Below are 26,191 nucleotides of genomic sequence, written 5' to 3' on the forward strand. Positions count from 1 at the left end.
CTTATTTCTTTACGCTAGCTACAACTACATGTTACCGGCCGCTGAGAACACGTTGATCAGAGCCTCCAAAAACTGCTCAGGGAACCTTAGACACAACGACCAAACGATCATCGGTAAACCTATTGTAATTTAGTGTTTATTTCTAGCCAACAGCACTTTTTTTTTTCCCGAGGTTTCACACGATAATATAACTTTATTTTAAAATTATTTGCAAATCCTTCCCATCTCTCTTGTTGTTATATATATATATATAACAATAAATGATAAACTATTAAACCGATTAAAAGACTACTTTATCACATCGTATAATCTTCCTCGCCTATGTCAGTCGGCTGCTACGCTGTTCACCTTTATCACGCGGCGGCCATTTTAGAGTCCGTGGGGAATAAAGGCTTTGTCTTTGCATTGTCTTTGCCCGTCCAGCCTCACACTGAATGAGAGGTTCGACGGGCAAAATCTTTTGCTTGGACATTGAGTGATTTAGGTCTATTATATTTCATTTTCACAATACTTCCGCCATCGAACCCCAGTCGACTAATTCATTTTATTTTTGGCCAAGTATAGACATATAACCTAAACCAGAAACCCATAAGTGTTGAAACGTGTAACGGCCCCTTGTGATCTGGGAAACAAGCTTCCGAACATTCAATTTGCTAAGTACCATATTACTTTGTTTATTTATTTTTGTTTACTTTATTACTCACTGATTTAGTGGACATTTCTGAAAAAACTACATCACTTATTATTATAGTTAGAACCTTCCGAGGAAACCTGTAACAAAACTGACAGAGTCAATTCAAGATCTCCAAACCGTAAGTAGACGATTTCATACCCTTTGCAAAGTTATCATGTATTTCATCCTCCTTAATTAGGTCCGTTAACGTCGAAATCCGTCTCGCGTTCCCATTACGTTTTCAAACACATCTACTGCCACAAGACAATCATGCAAAGATTTGAGGTTTCATAACGTTCACATAGTAAGTACGATCAGAACATGTCAACTGACAAATTCAGATATTTCTTGTATATCAGAAATCCATTTGAAAAAGAGCTAACTCGCTGAGTGCGGACTTCTAATAGAGAACGAGATGGAAGTCTACAGAACGTAAGTACTACATCATTCGCGACTTTTTATTTAACCTAAAAATCATTTCTTAAGGACAAAGAGAATAGATGACGACCAAATGCAAGTAAGAAAAAAAACGACCCCATCTCCCAGGTAGAATTTATCTACGACCTCCATGTAGACTTCAATGTTATCTAAGCAAACTTAGCACTCATCCTCTTCTTTGATACGATCAAAATCCATAACTTTTCTCAACTTCAACCAACATTTTGGACTTTCCTTTAAAATAACACGGTTCTGAATAACTACTGTCCTTTTTTTTTTTTTTTTTTTTTTGTCCATTAACAATCTACATCTATCTTTAAAAAATATATCTATTCTCAAAAGAGCAGTTTTCAAAACGTCAGCCCCATGAAACTCCCACGCGGCATTCGCCATTTTAATTCAAGAGTTTTTTTTAGCCATGAAATTTTTCCAAGTCGTCACAACATTTTGTTTTCGGATTAACTGTGTAAGCTCATTTCAGCAAAACAAGTCTCATCCAGTGCGTATTCAATAGCACTTCCCCAACCATACACTGCACTAGTGGCCAGCGGTAAGTACTCTTAAAATAGTAGGTACTTGGTGTCTCTTTTTCTGTTGTTTCAATTTTTTTTAAACAAGATATAAAACGTTCAGTAATTATACAATTACCCTACGCTAACGCTAACCCTAATCCTAACATTACAATTTGATAAAACATTTCTTTTACCGATTACCGTAACAAAAAAGAACAAACACACATAGTCATTAGCATTATTTATTGCTTCTCGGCACCACGTAAACCTTTCTGACGGCCATTGCAAATAGCACGAGAGTGCTAAGACACCGCTAAATAAGCGCTGTCAGGCCTTTAACAACAGGCCATAATTATTTTTCTTTTTCGCAAACCAATGAATTTTTTTTTCATGTTCTCTTTGGTGAGTGAATTACGCCATTTTAGTCATCGTCGTGTATGAAATCATTGAAACCCTTTTTATGATATTTCTCTCATTACTTATCCCAACCCCACTTCTTACCTTGAATATCTTAACACCATGATTTGAGAACATACATTTCCCCTTGCTACCTCCCACCAATCCATCCATCTCAACCCTACTCTCTCAGACTAAGACGCTATACTTTAGTGGAAACTCAATTCCCTTTCAATATTATTCATGAGGACATTTCACCTAAAATGCCCCTCTCAACCACCCAACCCTCCCCTCTCAAAATTATTCCTCACGCAAACCCTTTTCCTTTCATTAGTCCCCAATTTGGCGAGTCGGAAATACCATAATACTCTTCGTTTGTTCTCCCCCTCTCCCCCCCCCCCCCCCCTCCCTCCCTCCACAAAATTTTGGATAAGCATTTATTTCCAGTTTTGGGACTTTCAATGGGCCCGAGAAAGCGTAAAAAGCAATGCTTTATTCAAAATTTGGGGAGACAAAGAAAACGTATGTATGGTATTTTCCGATTCGGCCAATTTTCAAAAATAGTCCATCATACACTACCTTAAATAATTTATGGTTACATTTCATTTCATCTCATAGTTTATATAATTTATTTTTTTACATCAAATCCCGAGTTTTCCTTTCCCCTGTTAACAACACTGAATGTACATACACGCGATCCTTCCCCCCTCACAATTTCAACCCAATCCCAATTCCGAACTAGACTAGCGCCCAATACCCAACAACACATGATGCAGATCTTTTACCACAACAACTCCTTTTTCAAACTTATGTATTGCACATAAAAATTCTAAAATCTAAATATTAATTTTTGGTTCAAAATACCCACTTAATTTTGCATTAAATTTATCTACAATACACTTTCAACAACGTCAACCCCCATACCTTCAGGAACACTTAATTCTAACAATAACGGAAAATTCTTACCGCCTCAGAGTCGATTCTGCCCGTATAACTAGCGATTTTAACCCTACAAGTTAAATACGAAAGGAACCTTTTCTACACTCAATGTAGAATAAATCTCTTTTGGATGATCATTCAAAAATGCTCAGAAAAAATCCCACTGTTCCTTTGCGGGAAAAAGATTTCGGAGAATGTAGTCTATAATCTTAGACTCATTTAATAAAGACACGTTCCTCTATCTGTAACTAAGCGTTTAAGTAACCCTTTTGTCAAATGAAACGTTCATTTTTACTCATGTTTGTTTATTTTCAGCTCTTAACTACATGGCCTCATCTCTTCCTCACACATCCCATCAATTCAAGAATCAGGGACTTACACGAGACCAATGGATGACCTGAGTTCTTTATCATGCAAGTAAGTCCTAACCTTATTCTCTAAATTAACTTGAACGGCTTTGGTGATATAAAACATTACATCTAATCTCGAATCACAGTAAGCGTCATTGAACAAGACATTTAAGATCATTTAATATGACCCATACTCATTTATACATGTACTTTACACACTACGCCCAGAACTGTTTAGGTGAAGCAGATCACGACCGACGCAGGGAAAGAGCAGAACTTTCAAGTCCAGGTAATGATTACTTCAAACAATAATTTATAAAATTAACTAAGATTGTTTTAAAATCTTCGAGATCGGTGATGCCTTGAATATCATTACCTAACCTAATTTATCCCATTTAAAAGCAGGTGTTCATGGCAATATACACTGACGATTATAGCCAACCGTAAGTGCTTTTTTTTTAAAATTCTCATTCAGTCAGTCTTGTTTTCCGACTTGTTCCTTTAATGAAATTTATACTTCATTTTAGTTTTGATATAGGCGACCCAGGTTTCCTTTTAACATAGCAGCCAGAAAGTAATCGTGAATTGACCAACGTAAGTACAATCCTTAAACTTTTTTCATTAAATAAAATATTCATCTCGCAAGGCAAATGCAATTATGAAATTTGATTTTCAACACAATTAAACCCATTTTTGAGCAGATCTTTTGAGGTGGTAACAAGTTAATTTGCAGCTGGCATACACCTAGAAGTCGGACATTGCAATTTAAAATCGTAAGTACAATTGCCAGTTGCCAGTTCTAACGCACAAACATTTCTTGTAGGAGACGTTCTAATCTCCAGCTGACATTAATGGGTGCTAACAATTGTGATCCCAGTTAGCAACACATTTAACGAAAGTAAGCACCTTTCAAACTTTTCTTACATTAAACTTTTTTAAATATAGTACTCAAAACAACTAATTTATATCAGCAAAATTTTATATTTATTTTAAGCACTTTTTTTTTTCAGCTGTAAACATGCAAACAGATAACAACAAATGGGAAATCAGGACCTTTCAAACCTGTTTAACATTCGGATTGTAAGTACATCGCACTCTCAAAGTTTTTTGGTCCTTTCTTTTTTTTTTTAATTATTATTATTATTTTTTTAATCTTCATTTTCCCGACATTAAATTTGCTCTTTTTCGTTCACAGACGACACCCGTTGACAACAGTAGCTAATACTACCGCTAAATTATTTCTTCTACACTAACATCCAGATTTCTTTTCTATGACATCATGAAATGCCAAATGACAGTCTTTAGCCGAACTTGTCCGTCCTTTTTCTCCTTGTCTTCACGATAAATTTAACAATTTTCTTTTCTGCCGATGTTAAAGTAAACCACTTAAACCTATTCATAATTACTTTTACAACGACTATTCCTTTTTATTAAAATTAAATTAACGTTTAGTACATTAGCAGCCGGAACAAAAAAATGCATTAAAAATTCACCTTTTAAACCAGTTGTCAAATTTAAACACTGCACAGATTTCGTTAACTTCAGCCCACTATTCTTCCACCCCTCCCCGCTCAGTTGCCTAACTGTTCATACCCCGCCCCTGACACTCCTCCCACCCTAACCCTACAACGATATCATGAACCCAACGCGGCTTTTTAATTATCATGCAAACAAACTGCATTCTTCGAAAATCCACAAAACACGAGCAGTTCATTTAAACAAGGTTTCGGCCAAAAAATACGATTTTTCCATCAACTTCCTTTGTAAAAACAGGCAAGAACAACGCAATGACAAAGCGTTGCAATCGCTTCTCGTGAAAGTACTTTTAACAAATCTGAGAGTTACTGATGCAAAGAGACTAGCCATTTTTTTTTTATCGTCCACTTTCGAGTATTAGCCTTGAAGTATACCCCATGTTTGACTAATTTTGCAAGATAATTTGAAAACCACCATTGCATCATAAGGACATGTAATTTTAAGAAGTCCTATCTTCCACAGTTGACTATTCACCCTCCCTCAGCATGAGTACAGGAGTTCATTACCTGGATTTTTTTTTCATCACCTTCCCTTCCCTTCTCTCTACACACCTTGCAGTCGTGGTGTAAGTTTGGTGCTTTTAAAAATAAGACCTTTTTTGAAACAATACTAATTTGCCACGGAAAGATTACAAATAACTAAATTAATTAATTCAAAAATTGAAGGGACAAAAAAACTCTGCTAAAAATTGATTAATTTTTTCAGGACTCGTAAAAAAAAAAAGTTACAATGCCACTTTAATTAATGTAAGCCTCATTTCCATTGTTCTGGAATGCTTTTATGCACTCTTTTTTCAATAACCAGTGAATGTATCCTTTCACACACTTTTTAAAATATAAATGCATAAATCACACTATTGTCATTCCAGAGTAGTAAAGTCTCATAACTTTACCATTTGTCTAAAATGTAATCAATGTCTTCTTTTCCTTGTCGTTATGAATCTCTTCTTTTATAGCAACAGATTTTTCCATTTTTCCTCAGCCTTTTCTAATGACCCCTAAACCTCGGCCAAGTCAGTAATCATTTGATTTTCCACCCACGATTTCACACTCCGATCCTTTGGCCTTGTAGTTTAAACTGCATATGGGGTAATAAAATATTTTCGTCTCATTTAAATAACCTTCCATAATTTTTAAAACATATCCCCTTATTTTAGTGACATTCAAATTTCATCACCTCGTATTATTTAGCATGCGCATGAAGATAACTTGGCCAATCAAGAATATCTTGCAAACGATGCGAGTGAATTTTTTTTTTCACCTTAAATTAAAACATGCACAGTCCCAAGAAAAAAAAATGTATACACAAAGATAACGGAGTTACGCAACCAATTGTTAACTCAATTTTTTTTTATCTCGTTGCAGGAAGAGATTGCGAATCTTTATTAACATCAATCCCCATGACTCAAGCAAGCAATTATACCACAAACATTTTTTAAAAAGGTAAATGCGTTTTTATATTCCTTAAAGTAATTTCATCTACTCGCTCTTATCATTCTGCCTAATTCAAACTTCAAACAGAAAATTTCAAGCAAAATACAACCAGTGGAAAATCAAGACTCGAAATGCCAAGTAGTAGGAATCAGACTGTAAGTACAACTTCCTAGCGATCGCTACATCAGATTATTTTGTTAAAGTCTATCCCTAAATCGTTTCTGGCTTTTTAATTTTTTTCTTTTAATTACAACACCTGTTGACTACGACCATTTAAAACATTCAAATTTTCCGTTCTACTTTGTTTTCATTTTTTACGATAACGTTTAAAATAATATGTTTTCTATAATAAACGTTCCGTGTTTTAAAATGTTAAAGAAATCTAAATAAACTATTCCTTCAAGTAGACGCCCAAAACTAAAACTAAAATTAAACATTGAATAGATAGTACAACGCACATCGTGAAACACAATTTAGCAAGTAACACGTATAAAAAAAATATTGAACACAACTGTTAGATTTTAAAGACAAGACAATTAGAGCTCACTCCTCCTTTCCCCACCACACTCTGCTCAGTTCTCTGACCGTCCCCACCCCCTGTCATTCCTTCCCTCCCCTAACCCTAATAAACAACACATTCTCTAACAGTGCTAATGTAAAAAAAAAACGAGAACGAGAACGTTTTGCTTTAATATCTCTCGACAAATAGGTAAAAGCAACTCGGTATATAAAAAACAAAATGTTAAGAGCAGTTTTCCCTCAGGAAATATGTATTTAGATGAACACCAGTCGATTCGTTAATTTACATGGTGGAAGTCATCATGTTTCATGAGGACATGTACTTCTAATGGGGCCCCCTTCCCCTTCCCTGACAACTAGTACTCTTCCTTGCACAGCAGCTTTATCTTTTGTTCATGAGACCAATACATTTTCATTATTTCTATTTCCCTTTTTTATTTTTATTTTTGGGAAAAGACTTTAGTTCTCATGTAATTCCTGATACTGAGAGATCTAAATCAAAAAATAAAGAATATAATACATTCAAACCTACCAATGATCGAAAGACAAGCAAACTCAATATTTTAAAAGGGACGTTTTCATTTAAATACATTCTCATTAATCCAACTTTTTAGTAAGTCGCAGTATATTTTCGTGCATAAATAATTTTTTATGGTAACTAAGAAATGATATTTTATGGAAACGCTTCTCTCTCAGCAACCTAAAACTAATTTTTAAATATAAAATAGCTTTATCCGTTTTTCTCACTTAACGTATACATGTCTACCACTAGTGAAATTCACAACTGCTTTACCGTCATTTTCATTGAAATACTCTTTCTATAGTGAACACTAAAACATCTTTTTTTTCTTTTTTTTTTTCTAGATCTTCTTCATTACATGAAGCTACAGTAGACAAAAGCCGAACAAACCCGACCAGATAAAGTTTGCAACGAACAAGTAATTAAGGGATAGGAGATGATATGGTAGCTATTCCCAGGTATCTTTTGTCCTTTTTAAAGATTTTCTTTTTTGTTTTCGTTTTGATAGCAAGCTAATCAAGTTGAATATCAGCTGCTCTATGACCTGACAGACTGGAACTCTCCATACCGCGATAAGCATACATCTAAGAAACGACTCTATGATCAAGGTGCCTAGGTGCTTGATTGAACAAAAGGCCCCATTTGACTACATAGAGGTAACCTGGTAAAAACAGTGATTCATTTTTAGAATGATCGTCAGTTCTCGCCTATTTCATGCATACCCAATTCCCGCTCATTCCTGTGCATATTCATGCATATTCATCAATTTTCATACATTTATTATTTCAGCTCATTTTATACATATCAAGCAATTCCGGTCCACTTCGTGCATATTCATCAATTTTTTCCCATTTCAGGGACTTTTATGCATAATCATGAATATTACCCATTTCCTAGTAATTTCATGCATATTTAACGATTTCATGTATATTCATCAATTCCTGCTCATTTCATGCATATTAAAAGATTTTATGAATATTCCTGCTTATTTCATGCATATTGAACGATTTCATGCATATTCATTGGGTCCATGCATATTAAAAGATTTCGTGAATATTCCTGCTCATTTCATGCATATTGAACGATTTCATGCATATTCATTGGGGCCATGCATATTAAACGATTACAGGAATAATCCTGCTCATTTCATGAATATTGAACGATTTCATGCATATTCATCGATTTTTGCTAATTTCATGCATATTAAACGATTTCATTAATATTCCTGCTCATTTCCTGAATATTGAACGATTTCATGCATATTCATCAATTTTTACATATTCATTGGGTTCATGCATATTAAACGATTTCATGAATATTCCTGCTCATTTCTTACATATTCATTGGGTTCATGCATATTAAACGATTTCATGTATATTCATCAATTCCTGCTCATTTCATGCATATTTATTGGGTCCATGCATATTAAAAGATTTCATGAATATTCCTGCTCATTTCATGCATATTGAACAATTTCATGCATATTCACTGGGTTCATGCATATTTAACGATTTCATGAATATTGAACGATTTCATGCATAGTTATAAATTCTTGCTCATTTCATGCATATTCATTGGGTTCATATATACTCATCAATTTTTGCTAATTTCATGCATAATCGTTGGGTCCATGCATATTTAAAAGATTTCATGAATATTCCCGCTCATTTCATGCATATTAATTGGGTTCATCAATTTTTGCTAATTTCATGAATATTCCTGCTCATTTCATGCATATTCATTGGGTTCATACATATTCATCACTTTTTGCTAATTTCATGCATATTCATTGGGCCATGCATATTAAAAGATTTCATGAATATTAATCAATTTGATGCATAGTTATAAATTCTTGCTCATTTCATGCATATTCATTGGGTTCATGCATATTTAACGATTTCATGCATATTCATAAATTCCTATTCATTGGGTTCATGCATATTTAACGATTTCATACATATTCATCAATTTTTGCTAATTACATGCATATTCACTGGGTATTCATTTCATGGATATTAATTTATTTCATGCATATTCATTGGGTTTAATCAATTCCTGCTCATTTCATGGATATAAATCGATTTCATGCATATTTAACTATTTCATGAATATTGAACGATTTCGTGCATATTCATCAATTTTTGCTCATTTCATGCATATAAATCGATTTCATGCATATTTAACTATTTCATGAATATTGAACGATTTCGTGCATATTCATCAATTTTTGCTCATTTCATGCATATTCACTGGGTTTAATCAATTCCTTCTCATTTCATGGATATAAATCGATTTCATGCATATTTAACTATTTCATGAATATTGAACGATTTCGTGCATATTCATCAATTTTTGCTCATTTCATGCATATTCACTGGGTTTAATCAATTCCTGCTCATTTCATGGATATTAATCGATTTCATGCATATTCATCAATTTCTGCTCATTTCATGCAACTCATGGCTTTTCATGAATATTAATCAATTCCTGTTCATTTCATGAATCTTGAGCGATTTCATGCATATTAATCAACATATTTAATCGGCATATTTATTGGATTCATGCATATTAATCGACACTGGAGGCAGTGTGGTCCAGTCGTTAGGGCGCTGGGTTTACATGCGGCTGCTCTGGGTTCAAATCCCGTTCTAACTTCTGGCTTGGATTTGTTTCCGGTTGTCCCTGATTAAACTCCACCACGCTTTGTAAATAGCCAACTGGTTGCCTCCCGCCAGTTGGGGTTCTTAATAATGTTTCTGTTAAGTTCGATTTGTTACTTTCACCTTGTTAACAGTGGAGTGCCTGTAAACTAGCTTGATAGCTAAGTGTACTTCCACTATAAAGAAAGCATTTTTTATTATTTTTATCACGAATATCAATCAATTCCTGCTCATTTCATGCATACTCATCAATTCATGCTAATGCCTCAAGTCTGTGAAGTGAAATGTCTTTTGCTTATTGAACCACCTTGCAATTTTTGTCAATACTTTCAATATGATCACTCCAGCACAAATGTAACGAGAACAAATTACAAAAAAGAAACATCATTCATAGGGAGTTTGAGCCTCAACAAAATGTCTGTCTCACTCCTAAAGTTCATCATTTTATTTATAAAAATGTCAAACTATCAATGGTGATAAGTAATGTTCGTATAGCAAATGAGTTGATTTCACATAAAAAAGAAATGAAGTCCAAATAACTCTAAAGGTGACAAGTTCTCTTTTTTTTTGCAGTCTTTTATTCGACCAGAAGACACAACAGATCTGTGTTCCTTTTTCAGTCCAGAAGTTGGGACGTAGATCAGCAACGAAGATCGTGGAATGACCTAAAAATACAAAGATACATTTTAAATTTAACTCATCTATATCACTCTAACAATTTTGTTTATTTCTAAAACTGTTAAGATATAACCCACCAAGAGTGAGGGATTGAGTGCAATGCTACCAAAATACCAGAAAGATTTGACCGTATATCCTCAATTAAAGAGAGTCGGAGAACTGAGGACTCTACATGGATGCATACCGACAGTTAACACCAATTAGAAAGCTTCCTCTCTCTATATAAAACTACTTAAAACCTAGAAGTCAGCTTCCATTTTTTTGCTATATTGAACGATTGACCTTGTCCTCTCGTATTGATTTGAAAGATCTTGTGACCCATGACCATTTAGTCTTACCTCAACATAGCTTTGTCTGCCTTCTTGATACCAGCAGTACAGCATGCAATTTAGAAAGGATGCTTTCAGCAACCTCGTACACAAATCTCATCGCTTGTTTTACCGCTTCCTCCACACGCGGTTGCACCTCTAACACTGCACTTATCAGAGCATTAGTTTCTTGAGTCTGCAAAAAAAAAAAAGCTCTTATTAGTTGATTATTTACGAAGGTATCGAGCCTATCTAATGACAAGTTGACAACACAGTGTTGATAATGTTTAAGGTCCATGTTCACCAAAAAGACATCGTGCGCTTGTGTTAGATTGGTTGCCAAATGATACTCGCCGATGATTTTCGGATTTTGTCTGTGCGAAATTCAACACAAGCGCGCAATGTCTTCTGGTGAACATGGGCTTTTCACACCGTTGAAAATAACTGGATGGAAGTTCAAAGTGATAAAGGGTAGTTTGGCATCTCTGATAAGGCGGTAGTACTTGGTATTGAATCAGGTTACAGTGTGCCAGTGTAAGGTATGTTAAATCTTCATTTTAGTTTGGATAGAAAGGCCCATGATAGAAAATCAATCATTGTACCTTTTGACAGCAGCTGTATTGCCTCAGGAGGAAAAATCATTCCTGAACAATTAGTGAGAATGTGATGTCGCGTCACAGACTCAAAACTGGACTTAAGTCCTGCAGTGCTGGACATTCGATGGGGGAAATGAAATGGGTTAATCAACTTGATACAGTAAGTTGTCCGGAGTAGACCCAAGTTAATGGTTTCAATGCTTTACAACAAATCTATGCCAATCTTGATTGGATTGTTTTGCAAGATAAGCAAACGGGCCGTTGGGTGATCAGGAACTTGAAATCTAATGAAGTATTTATTGTTACTACTGGAATAATACAACGCAATATCAAAACTACTGTGCGCCTTTCGTTTCTTCTTTTTCCTTGAACGTATTGACATTCATCACAACAGGAGACTCAGAGAACTCAAAGACGCGTTACGATGTGTATGAACTAAGGGTTTCACAGGCATCCCAAGAAAACAATATATTACAATAGCAGAATGAGTTCAAAATTGCTCTATTAGTGTTTAAAGCAGTAAATGGCTTGTCTCCTGTGTACCTGACTAATTTACTTCAGATTCAGCCAACATGGAGATATAAACTTAGATCTGATGATAAAGAACTACTGTTCATACCAAGATCTAAATCAAAATCAGGTGACCGTGCTTTTGCTATAGCCGGACCAAGAATATGGAACGATTTACCACTTGACTGATATCAGACTATCGGCAAATTTGGAGACTTTTAAAAAAAATCTTAAGACCTATCTTTTTAAAAAGGCTTACTATTGACTCCTAATTGCATAATTGTCTTGAACTTTTTTGATCAGTTTACATATATATCTTTTCTTTTATGCATTTAGATTTATTTTATATATTTATAATTTTGTATCTATATGTACATATTTGTTGATGTTTTTATATCCACATCTTATGAATCAGTTTACTTAGTTCGTAAGCATTGTATTTATATATATTGTAAATTGTATTTATTATTTATTTATGTCTTTTTTCATTGTAAAGCGCTTTAGAATATTCTATAGTTTGAGCGCTATATATATTTATATTTATTTATTTAATGAAAATGACAACTGATAAAATTGTTGTCATCTTGGCGACAATCGAAAAGAAGCTAACAAGGTAAATGAGTAATTGGAAAAAAATTTTGACATTCCAGTGTCATCTCTGCCCCTCTAAACTGCCGACGAAAAATATTTGCATCCTTTACCTGTGGCAACTGACTTTGTCAACCCAATGGATGGTTTTCACTCACTTGATGAGACGGCCATGTTGGTGCACAAAACAATAGCAAGTTATGGCTGATGTTTTGTATTATGGACGAGTTCATGTCTGCCTTCTCTTCAAAGCGAGTGTAAGTGCGAAGTTTTTGTGATGCTAATTAGTTCTACTTTACATATGAATGAAAAATAATTTTCATAACAAAAACTTTGCACTTAGACTCGCTTTGAAGAGGAGGCAGGCACAAACTCGGAAATGGCCTATTGCAATGGAGGAAATATTAAAAGTCAGGGCTATTTTTGAGAAAAAAGGAAAGAAACTTGTATAAGTTTGATCAAGTGAGAAAAGTGAAAGCCGTTCGTTGATGTGCTTAAAGAGACAGAAGCTCCAGGAGAAGATTAGGAGTAAGTGTACAAACAGATCGATTAAATCCTACAATTTAAAGTGCTCCTAACCCCAAAATATGTTTTTCACTAAAATGAATCTCTGCACCTGTTTGAGACGCATTCCGCCCATTTTTTCCTTTTTTATAACAAATCCTTCTATTTTATAGCCTTTGAAAGTTGCAAAAATTAAGCATCTTTTGTTCACGACCGAGTCAGAAGGGGAGTGGGTCTATTCTTGATTTGACGTCACAAACTGATTTACATTGCATTACCTCTGTAAAAATGAATGCAAAGTAGATTTTGACGTCAAATCAGGAATAGACCCACTCCCCTTCTGACTCGGTCGTGAACAAAAGATGCTTGGATTTTCGCAACTTCAAAGCCTATAAAATGGCAGGATTTGTTAGAAAAATGCGTCTCGAACAGGTGCAAAGATTCATTTTAGCGAAAGAAATATTTTGGGGTTAAAGGAACTTTAAGGTGGACTCTCCTTAGAAACAAATTCACAGTTTTCATAAGCTTGCAGACTTTTTCAGAATACGGGCTGCAGTTTTAAGCCTTAGAGTTCGGTGAACGGAAAAATTGATACAATTTATGTTCTCACCTGAGCTAGAAAACTTGTAACCATCTTCAAGAATCACGGGCGAGACGAATCTTCTAAGAATGGGTGTAAGGAACCCCTGATCCCAAGCATCAGTAACTAGTCCTCCATATGTGATCTGTGAAAATCAAACAAAGAATAAATATGTGTGAACCTCTGAGTTCCAGCTCTTAACCATTCAAGTAATATCTCGCTTTAATAGTGCTTGATCTGCTATTACTGAAAAACATCAAATAAAGTTATAAAACAGTCTTAAAGCTTGTCCAACTTTCTTGACTTCATTCCATACTGCAAGAAGTCTCTTACTTTTTCTCTTTTGACCATCTCGCAAGGAAGCGATCCTTGTGACGTTTTTCACGTGTTCCACTCACACACCTTGCGAGGATCGCCTTCTTATTTCGCTGTCAAAGAGGAAAACGAGACTGATTGCATTCTCGTGATGCCATGACCTTCTTAAACGTCTTCTCCCCAACGAAGCATCTACGATATTCAAGAATCCGTTGTCACCATTATAGGAACTCCACAGTTATCTTCTCCCCAAATATAATAGACCCTTCTCCAAAAATGGCGGCAACGGATTTGAATGAAAAACAGATACCAGAAATAGAAAGAGCACCTTTAGTTTAGTAACCCTGCAAAGTTTCAGCGTATAAGGTGTTGTTGTATCAGCTGAAAAAATGTAAGTTGAAACCCCAGTCATACAAACGTCTGTAAATTTTTCATTTTTCAACTTACATTTTCTTGGCTGATATAACACCTAATACCCTGAAACTTTGCAGGGTTACTAAAGTAAAGGCGTTTTCTCTAGTGCTGCTATACGTTTTTCATTTCAACTTAATTGAATTTTCGGCCGCCATTTTGGAGAGGGGATCCCCTTTCCAAAGCAAAATAAAAATGTTCAAATCAGTTTCAACAACTTTAAGGGAATGACTTATTAGAAGGATTGACCCTACAACACCGTTTCACGTAACGGAAATGTTATGGTATCATATGAAACACCAATTTTGGCTAAAAGACGTTATAGGTTACCATAGCGACCAACAAACCATCCAAATACACCCTTTATTCTGTCTTCAAACGATTACATCGAAAACAAACTCGGTGACTCCCAAGTTTTGTTATTGGGAAGTGATGACCAGGCAAGGTGAAATCCACTGAGAAGTTAATAAAATTCTCTGGAGTGGATTCAGAGCCACCTTAAAATTTTCCAATGGTGAACGTAGCTCTAAATCCCCTCCAGAGAATATTTTTAACTTTGCATTTTTATCTTAGCAACTTCCCAGCAACAAAAATTGGGAGTTTTGAGATCTAAGAACTTACAGACAAGAAATAGGGTGTATTTAGATGACTCTTTTGTTGCCATGGTAACATATACGTCACGTTTCTAACGTATCTTGTTAAGCAATTATTGGTGATTTATATGGTACCATAAATATTCCCGTTACGTGAATCAGTTGTGTAGAATCAATCTAAATGGTCCAGTTTCCTGAAGTGCTGAAACTGGTTTGAGCCTCCTTAAGGTGGCTTAGTACAGTTTTCCAAAGAAAAAGATCAAGATTTTGAAATCTGTGAAATTAAAGCAACAGGATGTGTCTTCTGAAGTGTTAGTCCCTGCAATTGAGGTAAAATGTAATTTTACCTAAGAAATAAATGCAAATCAGGGGAAAATGCTAAATATAGTGACTGAGCTTCCACAGGGGGGACTGGAAACTAGGCATTTCAAAGGCCTTTTTCTCAAAACCTAGCTGTACGACCAGGGTTAAAATTCTACCGCTAGTTTTAGAGAAAAATTCCTTTGAAATGTCTAGTTTCCAGTCCCCCCTTCAGGAGCTCGGTCACTGTATTTAGCATTTTCCCCTGATTTGCATTTATTTATTTATAAAGTCAAATTACGTTTTACATATATTGCAGTGACTAACACTTCAGAAGAGACAACCTGTTGCTTTAATTTCACAGATTTCAAAATCTGGATTTCTTTCTTTGGAAAACTGTAGCAAGCCACCTTACGGTGGCTGGAACCAGTTTACCACTTTTGAGACACCTTATTAGAAGGGTTATAACTACTTTACTGTATCACGTAACAGTAATGTTATGGTACCATACAAAACACCAATTATTGCTTACCAAAATGCGCCCACTATCGTGACGTAATAGGTTACCATGCCTACATGAAAGCTCTCCAAAAACTTGGTGGCCTTGATTTGTTATTGTACAATAGTAATTAGCAATCTGAGATAGAACTAATAGTATAGTTTAACAAAAATAATGGCAGCCAATTCAGAGATACCTTAACTTTTCAAAACTTTCAGGTACCTCTGAATTGGCTCCCATGAATTAAAAAAAAACTTTTCTGATAGTTCTACCTCAGATTGCTAATTGCTATCGTACAATAACAAATCGGGGTCACCGAGTTTAGTTTGGAGATATAAGCGAGTAAACACGAACTATAGGGTGTTTTTGGAGAGCTTTCATGTAGCCATGGTAACCTATTACGTCACGATAGTGGGCGCATTTTGTTAAGCAATAATTGGTGTTTCATATGGTACCATAACATTGCTGTTACTTGATACAGTGTTGTAGTTATAACCCTTCTAATAAGAAGGCCTCTTAGAGGAACGACACTGGTTCCAGCCACCTTAAAGGTGCGTTTCCACGACAGAGAAAAAACGGGACAGAACAGATTTTAAAAAAGTCCGATAATTTTTTAAAAGAAACAGTTACTTTTCATACGTTCCGTGAAGGAATCATGGATGCATTACCGCGCAGATAGGAACTCACTGTTTCTTAGCAAAAAATTATCGAAACAGTTCCGTTCTACTTTTGCTCCGTAGAGTTAACGCAACTTTATTCGTCTCCTCAAGAATAGTTGCAACTGCCATTTTTTAGAACAAACCTTTCATATGGCCAGTGATAAAGGTCAGAGCATCCCAAGCAATCTGTCCTTCTGCTAAGAACATCTTTATATTGTCCAGAGCGCTCTCTCGATCCGATTCGTTGAACTCATACTGTTTAATGAACATCAAAGGAACAACAGATCAGTATCAGCATGGCGATTGTTCTGGGGCCAAAATCTGTAATTAATTAATAAATCAATTATAATTAATAATGATAATAACAATAATGATACTGATAAGGATAATAATAATAACAGTAATAATAATAATAATAATAATAATAATATTGCGCTAATAACTGCGAGGAACATACTTTCACTTAACGGCAACCTCCACTCTTACTACAGAATAAGTTTAAACCGAAGGACATTATGTTTACAAATACATTTGTTTGAAATGTATTTATATCAAGGAAAAAGAAATTTAAAATCTCTCATTTTTACTTTCAAATTTTGCGGGCGCAGCCATCTTAAATAATTGTGACGTGTTACGGTTGCCCTATTGTTCTAACACAAAGAGCTTTTAACAATTGGGCAACCATAACACGTCACAATTATTAAAGATGGCGGCGCCCGCGAAATTTGAAAACAAAGTAGGCGATTCTAAAACTTATTTATTTCAGATAGAAACACTTTCTTTGAAAATACTTTAGACTGACCTGACTGCAACAGTTATTTCCTGTGATTTCAAGTTATTGATTTGTTGAAGTGGAGGTTCCCTTTAAGAAGAATATTGATAAAAACAACAACAACAACTTCGTCATGGTGACCTGACCAAGCACAACGGGGCCCGTTTCTTAAAAACCCCGATACCCTAAGAAGGGGGAGCTTTTAAGTCCTCAATTTTTCCGGGCACCGCCATTTGTACAACTCTGATGTGCTACGGTCGCCCTATTGTTCTGACACGAAATACAACAGGGCAACCGTAACCTATCACAATTATTCAAGATGGGGACATCTGGAATATGCTCAAACAAACCTAAGCGAGTTTGAAATTCATTTCTTTCCGAGACATACGCTTTCTTATCTGTTGGAGTGCATACTCTCCTTAAATTGTTGAGATAAGTACTTATTAAGTGACAACTAAATGAACGAAAAAGAAGAGGTTCCCAGCACAATGTGCCAAGGAGCTGAACACTACACCAACATGCACAACATCTTATTGTCTCAAAGATATTTTCTAATTCTTCATCAACTGATGTAATATACTAGGAAAATTACACTTGAGTGTATTAACCATAACGGAAATTGATTGCTTTGAATTAAGCACAAAACCGCTCTGCTGTGAAGTTGGTCCTTAAACGCTCAACTCTTACCTTGATGTTCCAACCCAGAAGAACAAACGTCTTTCTTTCCTCAACTATTATATGGAAGAAGCAAATGCCAAAGGCTAATTTACCCACGTTTCACCAACACCTGTGAAACACAAACAAGAAAAAGGTGAGCACACCAGTTTACGAGTACATGAATAAAGCACTATTAAGTCTTAACCGAATCAAACCCAGGTTAATTAAACATAACGCGCGGGGTTGGGGTGTCAAATGTGTTTTTTGGGAATCAATGAAGAATTTCCTTCCTAGTGCTCGAGCTTGGAAAAACGCTGTTTCCCTAACATTTCGTAAAAACTAGTTTCCTGTTTAAAAAAATTCTGAAAGAAGTTAAATGGGCCATTTCCGCATTACTGTTTGTCTCAGTTTCGAAGTGAGTCTTGGTGCTCAACTACTGAAAGAGCAATGAGTTTTACTTGCATAAAAACGTGCAACTCATTTCCATTTGAATGGTTCCACACCCGAACTCACTTTGAAACCGAGACACACAGCAACTCGAAAATGGGCTTTTGGGGCGAGCATTGACGCGAGGAGAGACTGGGGAGAGGGGGGGTCTCTTCGGGCCAGTGTTTTTTCATGTTCTTTCTTCTTCCCAACATTTTGCATCTTTTCGCAGCCTGAAACCTCTGGAAATGCCCATAAAAGATAGAAATCTCTGGCACGGATAGGACGAGGAATATGTAGCATAAGAATAACCAAAAAAGAAAGAACTTACTATAATTCTAAAATGTGTCAGCACTGAGTTCACCAAAAGCTCTTTCAACTTTTGCTCTGAGTCCCTTACGTGACTCATTGTCACTTTAACACTGTTCTGCAGACTTTAATAGTTGGCATGGAACTCAGACACAGCAGAATTCTTCGAGTACTTCCACTTCGATTCCCGGCTGGAAAGGTAATTGATGCGCATTTCCATGGCTAACAGCCAGGAAGCGGCAAGATGGAAATTCCTGAAAACGAAATGTAAAGAAAATGAAAACCAAAAAATACCCATTACCTCTGTTCTCATCAAAAAGTTCAGTCTTGACGACGTACACAAGCTAAAAAAAAACAACTAAATTTTATGCATGAGCCATGCATAAAATGAATAGCTTGTGCTACAGACAGTAAGGAGACGAGAAAATCATGGAGCCTTTTAAAATGCAATGAAAAGTTAAATGTTGCAATTCCTTTGGGGGTCTTGTACCCGCAAGGAATAGTTACATAAGAGCTCTACAAACGGTTGCCCTCTTACTTGCCTTCCTTCTCACCAAATTAAGCAGTTAAGGTAAATTTGACACAAAATTGACAGCTGACAAGCATGTCAATCACTAACGAAAAATCAAAGTAGACATTAAGTCAAGCTAACAAAAGCATGTGAACCCAAAATTTCATTTTTTTTTTGCTTCGCGAAGAGATTAGTGTCTAAATGAAAGAGTTTGTCAGCTTCTGTTTGGCATGTGTCGCACTTGCCAATCCCACTTTAAAGCAAAAGCGTTGTTTAACACGAACTCTAACTTGAGCAAAACAAAATAAAACAATGCCAAAAACTCATTTTGTTTGCGACTTATTTCGCAATTTTACTGGGGTGAGAAGGACCTATCACGACATTTGGAGGCAGTACCCCACTGTTGTTCGCAGCAACACCTTTCCAAGCACAAATTTTAAATTTTAGACTACACCTTTCCTCAATCAAATTGCAGTCTTACAGGTCATCACGCAAAACTTCTCCTCTTACTTTCTAGTAGTCACGCAATGCTACTTCTGTTACGACCAAATCCTACTGCGTAGCAAACTCAGAGGGTGCATTTTGTAACCAAACTAACGGCTTGTTAGGACATTGAAAAGATTGCTGCGTGACGACCTAAGACTGGTTGAAATTTGACCAGTCAGTAAAGAAACATCCCTAATCCTCAAGGCTTTACTTAAGTCGGTTTACTTAAGTTAGGAGGCAGTGTGGCTGAGTGGTTATGGTGCTTGCCTTGAGATCCGGAGATCCCGGGTTGACCCGCTCTGACCACTCATTGAATTTGTTCGTGGTAGTCCCTGGTTCAACTTCCGGTCGCACTTGTAAATAGCTGACTGATTTGCCTCCGGCCAATTGGGACACTTGTTGTTGTTCTGTTCTGTCGTTTCGTTGTGTTTCATTGGCCCTGAAAAGCCCCTATGGGGAGCGGTCAATTAAATATGTATTGTATTGTATTGTATTGTATTAAGTCTCACCTTTAGCTGTAGCTCATTTCTTGGGCGAATCTCAGGAAGGAGTACGTGGGGTCCGACCCAGTCAATAACATGAAAATAAGAGGCGTGGTGGTGGGTCCCACATAAGCATAAAGTGATTAGAGAGTTCTTTGATACGAGCCTATAGAAACAACGGTAGACAGTTAATAAGCCAATCAAAGGCAAGTGCATCCACCTGCCTCAGAGTGCGGGACAATACGCTGTTGTGACGTCAAGGTAGCATGCGGTATGTTCAACTTTCAACTAACCATTTTTTCAATAAACCACTTTCAACTTTTTAACTAGCCACTGAGTGTTGAAAGGCAAAAATCAAACCAAACAAAGCCTGTACAAGACTGCGGATAAGTCTTAAGAATAAGACAAAGAGATGAAGATTAGGGAAGGGAGGGTAAAAAAACTGTGTTTCTTCTTCTCCAGACCCCCAATATTGCTCTCCGGTGTTATTGAGGTGGTTCAAACCAATTTCAACGCTTCCAAGTGACGCTCTTATTAGAAGGATTCGCACCACAACGTTGTATCATGTATTAGCAATATTGTGGTACCAAATGAAACACGAATCATTGCTGAACAAGATACAGCCATTGTTGTGACGTAATATGTCACCGTGGCAATGGGCAAACCCTGTAAAAACACCCTTTATTTTGCCTTGAGTAGCTTATATCTCAAAAACGAACACGGTGACCCCCATTTTTTATATCTGAAAAGTAATCAGAAGGGCAAGATGAAACTTTCTGCAAAGTTTAAAAAAATCTGTCTGGTGGATTCAGAGCCACCTTAATTCTGTGATTTTTTAAGGTGAATCCGCTGTACAGAATTTTTTAAAACTTTGCCGGAAGTTCATCGTGGCCTTCTAATCACTTTTCAGCAATAAAAAAGGGGGGTCATAAAGTTGAGATATGAGCAACTAAATCCAAAATATAGTGCGTTTTTGCTGGGCTTTCCCGTTGCCAAGGTAACTTTTTTCATCACAATAATGATCACATGTTGTTTGGAAATAAACGGTGTTTCATATGGTACCATACGAGATACAGTGTTATAGCGAGATTCGATCTGTCTTCTAAGTGTTGAAACCCTTTTAAGCCTCCTTAAGATTTGCACAAGACAATATCGTGCACAAATAATCCTACGTTCTTTAGGCAGCAGAAGGAACCAATAAACCAGAAGGTGCAGCTTTTAATGTTTGGAATGCCAGCATTACACAGATCGGGCAGATTTTAGATCATCATTTCCACCAAAATTCATGGCCTGGATTAATTAATTAATTATTCATAATAAATAGCCCGGCATTAACAGTAAAGTCCCACTTCTCACTGGAATGACCGGCAAGGCTCTTATGTGATTGTGCGGGAAAATAATTGTTTGGTCTGTGAATTAGCACGGTAAAAAATAAATAGAAAATGTACCGTCGCAGTTATTGGTTTAAGACACAAGCGACAGTAACATTACCTTCTCTTCTGTGAAAGCCTTCACAAACACCACGCTATGAAAACTTGTCAGACGCTCGCCAAAACTGACTTGCAGACCTTCAACTTCCTCAGCTGCTTCTGTACTTTCGCTTGTTGCTCTTGTACGGCCATCACCTAAGCTTTCAGAGAGTAATGAAGGGTTGGGTCAAACCTACGAGATCAAGAACAGAGAATAGGTCATTTATAGACGTCCCTCATGCTCTGCCCCAAGTGGTAGAGTATTTCAATGTCCTTCCCATATCTTGTAAAGAGTGCTCATCTTAGTGATTTGATGTCTCTTGTCATGTCCCTTTTTTACTTCTATTCATGTCAGCTAGTGTTTTGCAAGCACTTTGAAATAGCGCCAGAATTGTCATATAATTTTCCGAAACTGAAAGAGGGCAAGCAGTACCCCCTTCCCTGGCTCATCTAACTCCCTTTTTTACCCAAACAAGCACAAATAACCCACCCGTGTCTCATCATTGTTTGGAAAACATGATAAAACTCAATTCACAAGAAAGAGTAAACTGTTTTCTTAAATAACATTGAGTTCAGCCTTCTCAAAACCGGCCGGTCAACGGCTCAATGAGCCACCTCCTCAGAAAGTTTGACCGTCTCCTTCCAGTCAGAAAATGTCTTATTTTGATTACGACAGGTGAGACAGAAAAAAAAAAACAGACAACACAATTTTAGCTGTAAAGTAAAGTCACTGGAGATGATATAAAGGCTTGAAAAAATGCTTGTTTGACGTACAAATTCGCTTCCGCAATATTTTTTTGCATGGTGAATGTGAAATGTTTATTCAATTTACATTCCAGTATTTCTTATCAGATACCATGCAAGTGTCAATTCCATATGTGAAATTTCGTCACTTTAGATCCCCCAGATTTCACTAAATTGCATATGAGTGTCTAAATTTCAAAAATTTCCTACGGGAACATGCCTAGCTTACGCCCTTTGGGCATCCGCTTGGCGGTCACCCAAAAAAGCAGACTGTGGACTGTGCAGACTGTGCAGACCAGGGGAAAAATATGGCGTTACCCTCACTATTATTGAAAGCTAACCGTAAACAGGCTAACCTGAATGTTATCTAGGCCTAATTAGGCTAACCGAATGTTATTTAGGACTAATTCAGGTTAACCAAATTTGGTCTGCACAGACTGCAGTCTGCGTTTTTCAGTGGCCCGTGCCTTTGCCACCACAACCGTCTCCAATTTCCTTATAACCTGCTCCCCAAAAACATTTTGACAAGGCTGTGAGTTGAACATTATCTCAACAATTTTTTTGCCTGGGACTGGAGGTTATTTTCCAGGCTATTTTGCAGATCAGGGGCCGGTTGTTCAAAAGCCAATTAACTGTAATCCCAGATTAAAAATTAACCAAGGAGTTTATTTCTCTGCTCCCAAATGCTGTTCAACGCTGATATTCGGCAAAACTTTACATTAGAATAAGTTAATCTTGAAAAACAAAGAGAAGCGAAAGAAACTGTCACCAAAAAGTTGAAAACATGAAACAAAAGTTAACGCTAATCCTGGACTAAGTTAATCAGCTTTCGAACAACCAGGCCCAGGTCAAGTAATGGAGTATAGGCCACTTTAAATATATTAAAATTCAGCTTGAAAGAGAAGTTTAGAGGACAAAGACAAAGGAAAGTGGATGATATGCTAATGATCTTTCACATTCATTGCAAGTTGTTTTTGTCCTCTCTGCTTCACTATCAAGCTGAATATTGATATTTCGAAAATTGCCTATTTCAGACAACTTTGCTGAAGACTATGAGAGTGGGATCCCTTCATTACTGAAACAATATCCTCCAAAACAGCAGCAAGAACAACAATAACCATTACCAAAAACAAACACATGAACAACATACCTCTATCAATCCTATCTTAACAATGACAGGCTCGCTGACTATTTCCTCCTTCAAGCCAGCGGAAGCTAGTCCTAAAGGAAAAAGGCACAACATTAGAATAACAAAGAAACCGATAAAATGCTAAAATACAGATGCAGCATTGGTCAATCCGACACAGACAACGTCATTACCCAATCACAGTGCGAGAAAGCCCTCACAGGCAAAAAATTGCCAGTTTTGTCTACTTCCAATTCTTGGCTTACACTCACGTGACTAGGCGGCCATGTTGGTGTAGTAAACAAAAGCAAAATGTCGCTCGTGTTTTGCATAATAATAGAGCCAAGTTCCCAAAAGACATTTTTTTTATTGTTCTGTACATCAACATGACTGCCATAAAGTCTGGTGCAAGCCAAAGATTGCTCCAAAGAAAGGTGCTAAGAGTGAGGTGCGTCAGTTTTTAAAGATAATTAAGAACAGAAATATCAAATTGAGGTGTCCTTGAAATGTGATTTAAGACCCTTTTAAGCACACTTAAAAAACTTGAGTTTCAATCGAGTATCGTAAAACCAAAACCAAAGAAATTGCTTTGGCCAACAAAAAGGGCAGAGACCATCCAGTAAACCAATCAAAACTCAAAGTAATTACACATAGCTGACACAAAGCACGGGAAAATGTGCATGCACGAGCCACGATTGGTTCTGGTTTCACTTCTGATTGGTTGAAAAAATGGCGCGAGAACTTTGAACCAATCACTGAGTGAAGTAGTGCAAAACCAAAGCAATTCCCTAATTACTTGCGACACTCAATTAAAAACCACTCCAACTCAACGGTAACAGCAGTAAGTGATAAATGCGATCGCTTTCTAACATATGTGCTCTTTTGCTTTTTGTAATCTAACCATAACATCATTACATCCCTCTCGCCCTTGGATAAGGATTAACTAGAAATATTGCACAGGGTCTGCACAAGTCTCTTAAATAAAGAAACGAAGTTCTTCGAACGCACACAGGTGCAGTTCGACCTCAAAGCTGTTCAATCAGTTTCTTGGGTTTTGATATTATTGGGTTGGATCTTCCGGAAACTGACAGGGGCAACTTGTAAGGTTTCTCTTCACCGCTGTGATGAGTGGTAACAGGAACATCCTCCTGTAAATCAGACAGGACAGGTTCCTTGTGCAAACCGTAAGGCAAACAATGAAACATTGACATGTTCCGTGTGATGGTGGCCTCACCAACCCTCTTAGCAGAGATCAATGAGCCTTTCTTATCTGCAACAAACAGAGGGTGTAGATTTAAGGGGGTTGAAAACTTGTTGGTCTTGGTCTGTCTCACGAAAATGATGTCACAAACTTTGAAGCTTCCACCCCTCAAATACCCTAGATAGGACCCTGGTTGTAATCATAGTCACCATCTTGTAATGCGTAATGGAAGGTTAGGGTTCTGCCAGATGTGACCAAGCGGCTTGTGATTTGTTAGGACTTGGAAGGGCGTGCCTCACATGTAAATGCGTTCTGTTTGCGAATAAAGAGTCTCAACGTTGCTGAAAATGCAGCTACCATATGCGATAGGTCATTCACCTTGGGTGAGTATTGCACCAAGGCCAATTGACTAGGATCTTAGTGGTTTTGTCTGGGGAGAGGTAAGGCATTGCTGTTTCTGAGAGGGCTTCCTTGACCTTTTTGAATGCTTCTGCTTGCCGTGTATCCCATGACCAGGTTGTTTGGCTTCTTGTCAGTCTGCATAGACGCGCGGTCAAAGTTGCGAATCTTTTCATGAATTGGGAACTGTATGGAGCCATGTTTAAAAATAAGAGGAGTTCAGTTTGGCTTCTGAGTTCGACTGCCTCTTGAGGCGCTTGCACCTTGATGTGGGCTGGGGCTATACCATCTTTGGAGAAGACGTGGCCAAAGAACCCAATGCTGAGTTTGTTAAACTCGCTTTTTTGTGGTTTGACAATAAGGCCTGATTGGTGTAGCCTCTGAAGGGTTTGATTCAGCGCTCAGTCATGTTCGTTTTGGTCTTTCTCATACATAACGATGTCGTTGCTTATGTTCTTGGCACCTGGAATGTCAGCTATTACTGTCTGAACCTGGCATTAATTCCAAAGTTTAGTCTCTTATAGTGGTAAAGTCCAAGATGTGTCAAGAAGGTAGTGATGTATCGACATGAAGGGTGTAGAGTCAACTGATGATAGCCTGAATGAAGATCCAGCTTACTGAAGATGGTTGCACTGTTCATATCTGTAGTTAACTTCTCAATAGCGAGAGTAATGTGCCTGATCCTTGGGATTGCTCGATTGGCATCCCTTATGTCAACACATAGTTGGTTTTTACTGGGGCGGGAGACCTTGTCACGCATGTGGAATGGGATGTGGCTGTGTTTTCTAGCAACAGGGGGACGGACCTGTCGATGTGTAGCATCACTTCAGTATCCTTTAGACATCCAATGCCCCTCGCACAGGCCTGGGTACTTGGCAAATAACTTGTTTGGGCTTGAAGGCTAGTTTGACTGAGACACGTGATTGACACCCAAATTGAGGATACCAAGGCACTGTGCAGTTTTCTTTCCCAAACAACGGTGGAGCAGTTTCAGGAACCACAAGAAAATCTGCCCACAACTCCAATGATGCCAACATCAGAGGTCAGATATTCTTTCCACTCAATTGGACGCAATTTATAGGGGTGGATAAG

The 26,191-nt window shown here is 37.0% G+C and overlaps 1 protein-coding gene and 1 long non-coding RNA gene across 6 annotated transcripts in view; one reads left to right on the forward strand and one right to left on the reverse strand.

The window, feature by feature from the left end:
* Positions 1 to 3,877: 3,877 nt before the first annotated feature.
* Positions 3,878 to 10,845, forward strand: LOC137983107 (uncharacterized). The gene is made up of 8 exons (XR_011118900.1): positions 3,878 to 3,902; positions 4,132 to 4,206; positions 4,319 to 4,388; positions 6,209 to 6,286; positions 6,365 to 6,432; positions 7,661 to 7,734; positions 7,825 to 7,972; positions 10,550 to 10,845. It is a non-coding gene; the product is annotated as an uncharacterized lncRNA (long non-coding RNA).
* The window catches only part of LOC137983106 (dynein axonemal heavy chain 3-like), a 33,936-nt gene continuing 18,050 nt past the window's right edge, over positions 10,306 to 26,191 (reverse strand). For 2 of the 5 annotated variants that reach the window (XR_011118896.1, XR_011118897.1), the window contains exons 7-15: positions 23,524 to 23,594; positions 21,652 to 21,822; positions 20,188 to 20,326; positions 18,704 to 18,935; positions 17,977 to 18,076; positions 16,661 to 16,772; positions 13,771 to 13,885; positions 10,993 to 11,158; positions 10,308 to 10,641 (exon numbers count right to left, since the gene is read on the reverse strand). The gene's annotated coding sequence lies outside the window, so the exon portion shown is untranslated. Of the gene's footprint in view, positions 10,642 to 10,992; positions 11,159 to 13,770; positions 13,886 to 16,660; positions 16,839 to 17,319; positions 17,380 to 17,976; positions 18,077 to 18,703; positions 18,936 to 20,187; positions 20,327 to 21,651; positions 21,823 to 23,523; positions 23,595 to 26,191 lie in introns of all 5 variants that reach the window. The other 3 variants (XM_068830290.1, XR_011118899.1, XR_011118898.1) reach the window with 3 other exon arrangements.

Source organism: Montipora foliosa, chromosome 13 (assembly GCF_036669935.1).
Source record: "Montipora foliosa isolate CH-2021 chromosome 13, ASM3666993v2, whole genome shotgun sequence".
NCBI classification, from domain to species: Eukaryota; Metazoa; Cnidaria; class Anthozoa; order Scleractinia; family Acroporidae; genus Montipora; species Montipora foliosa.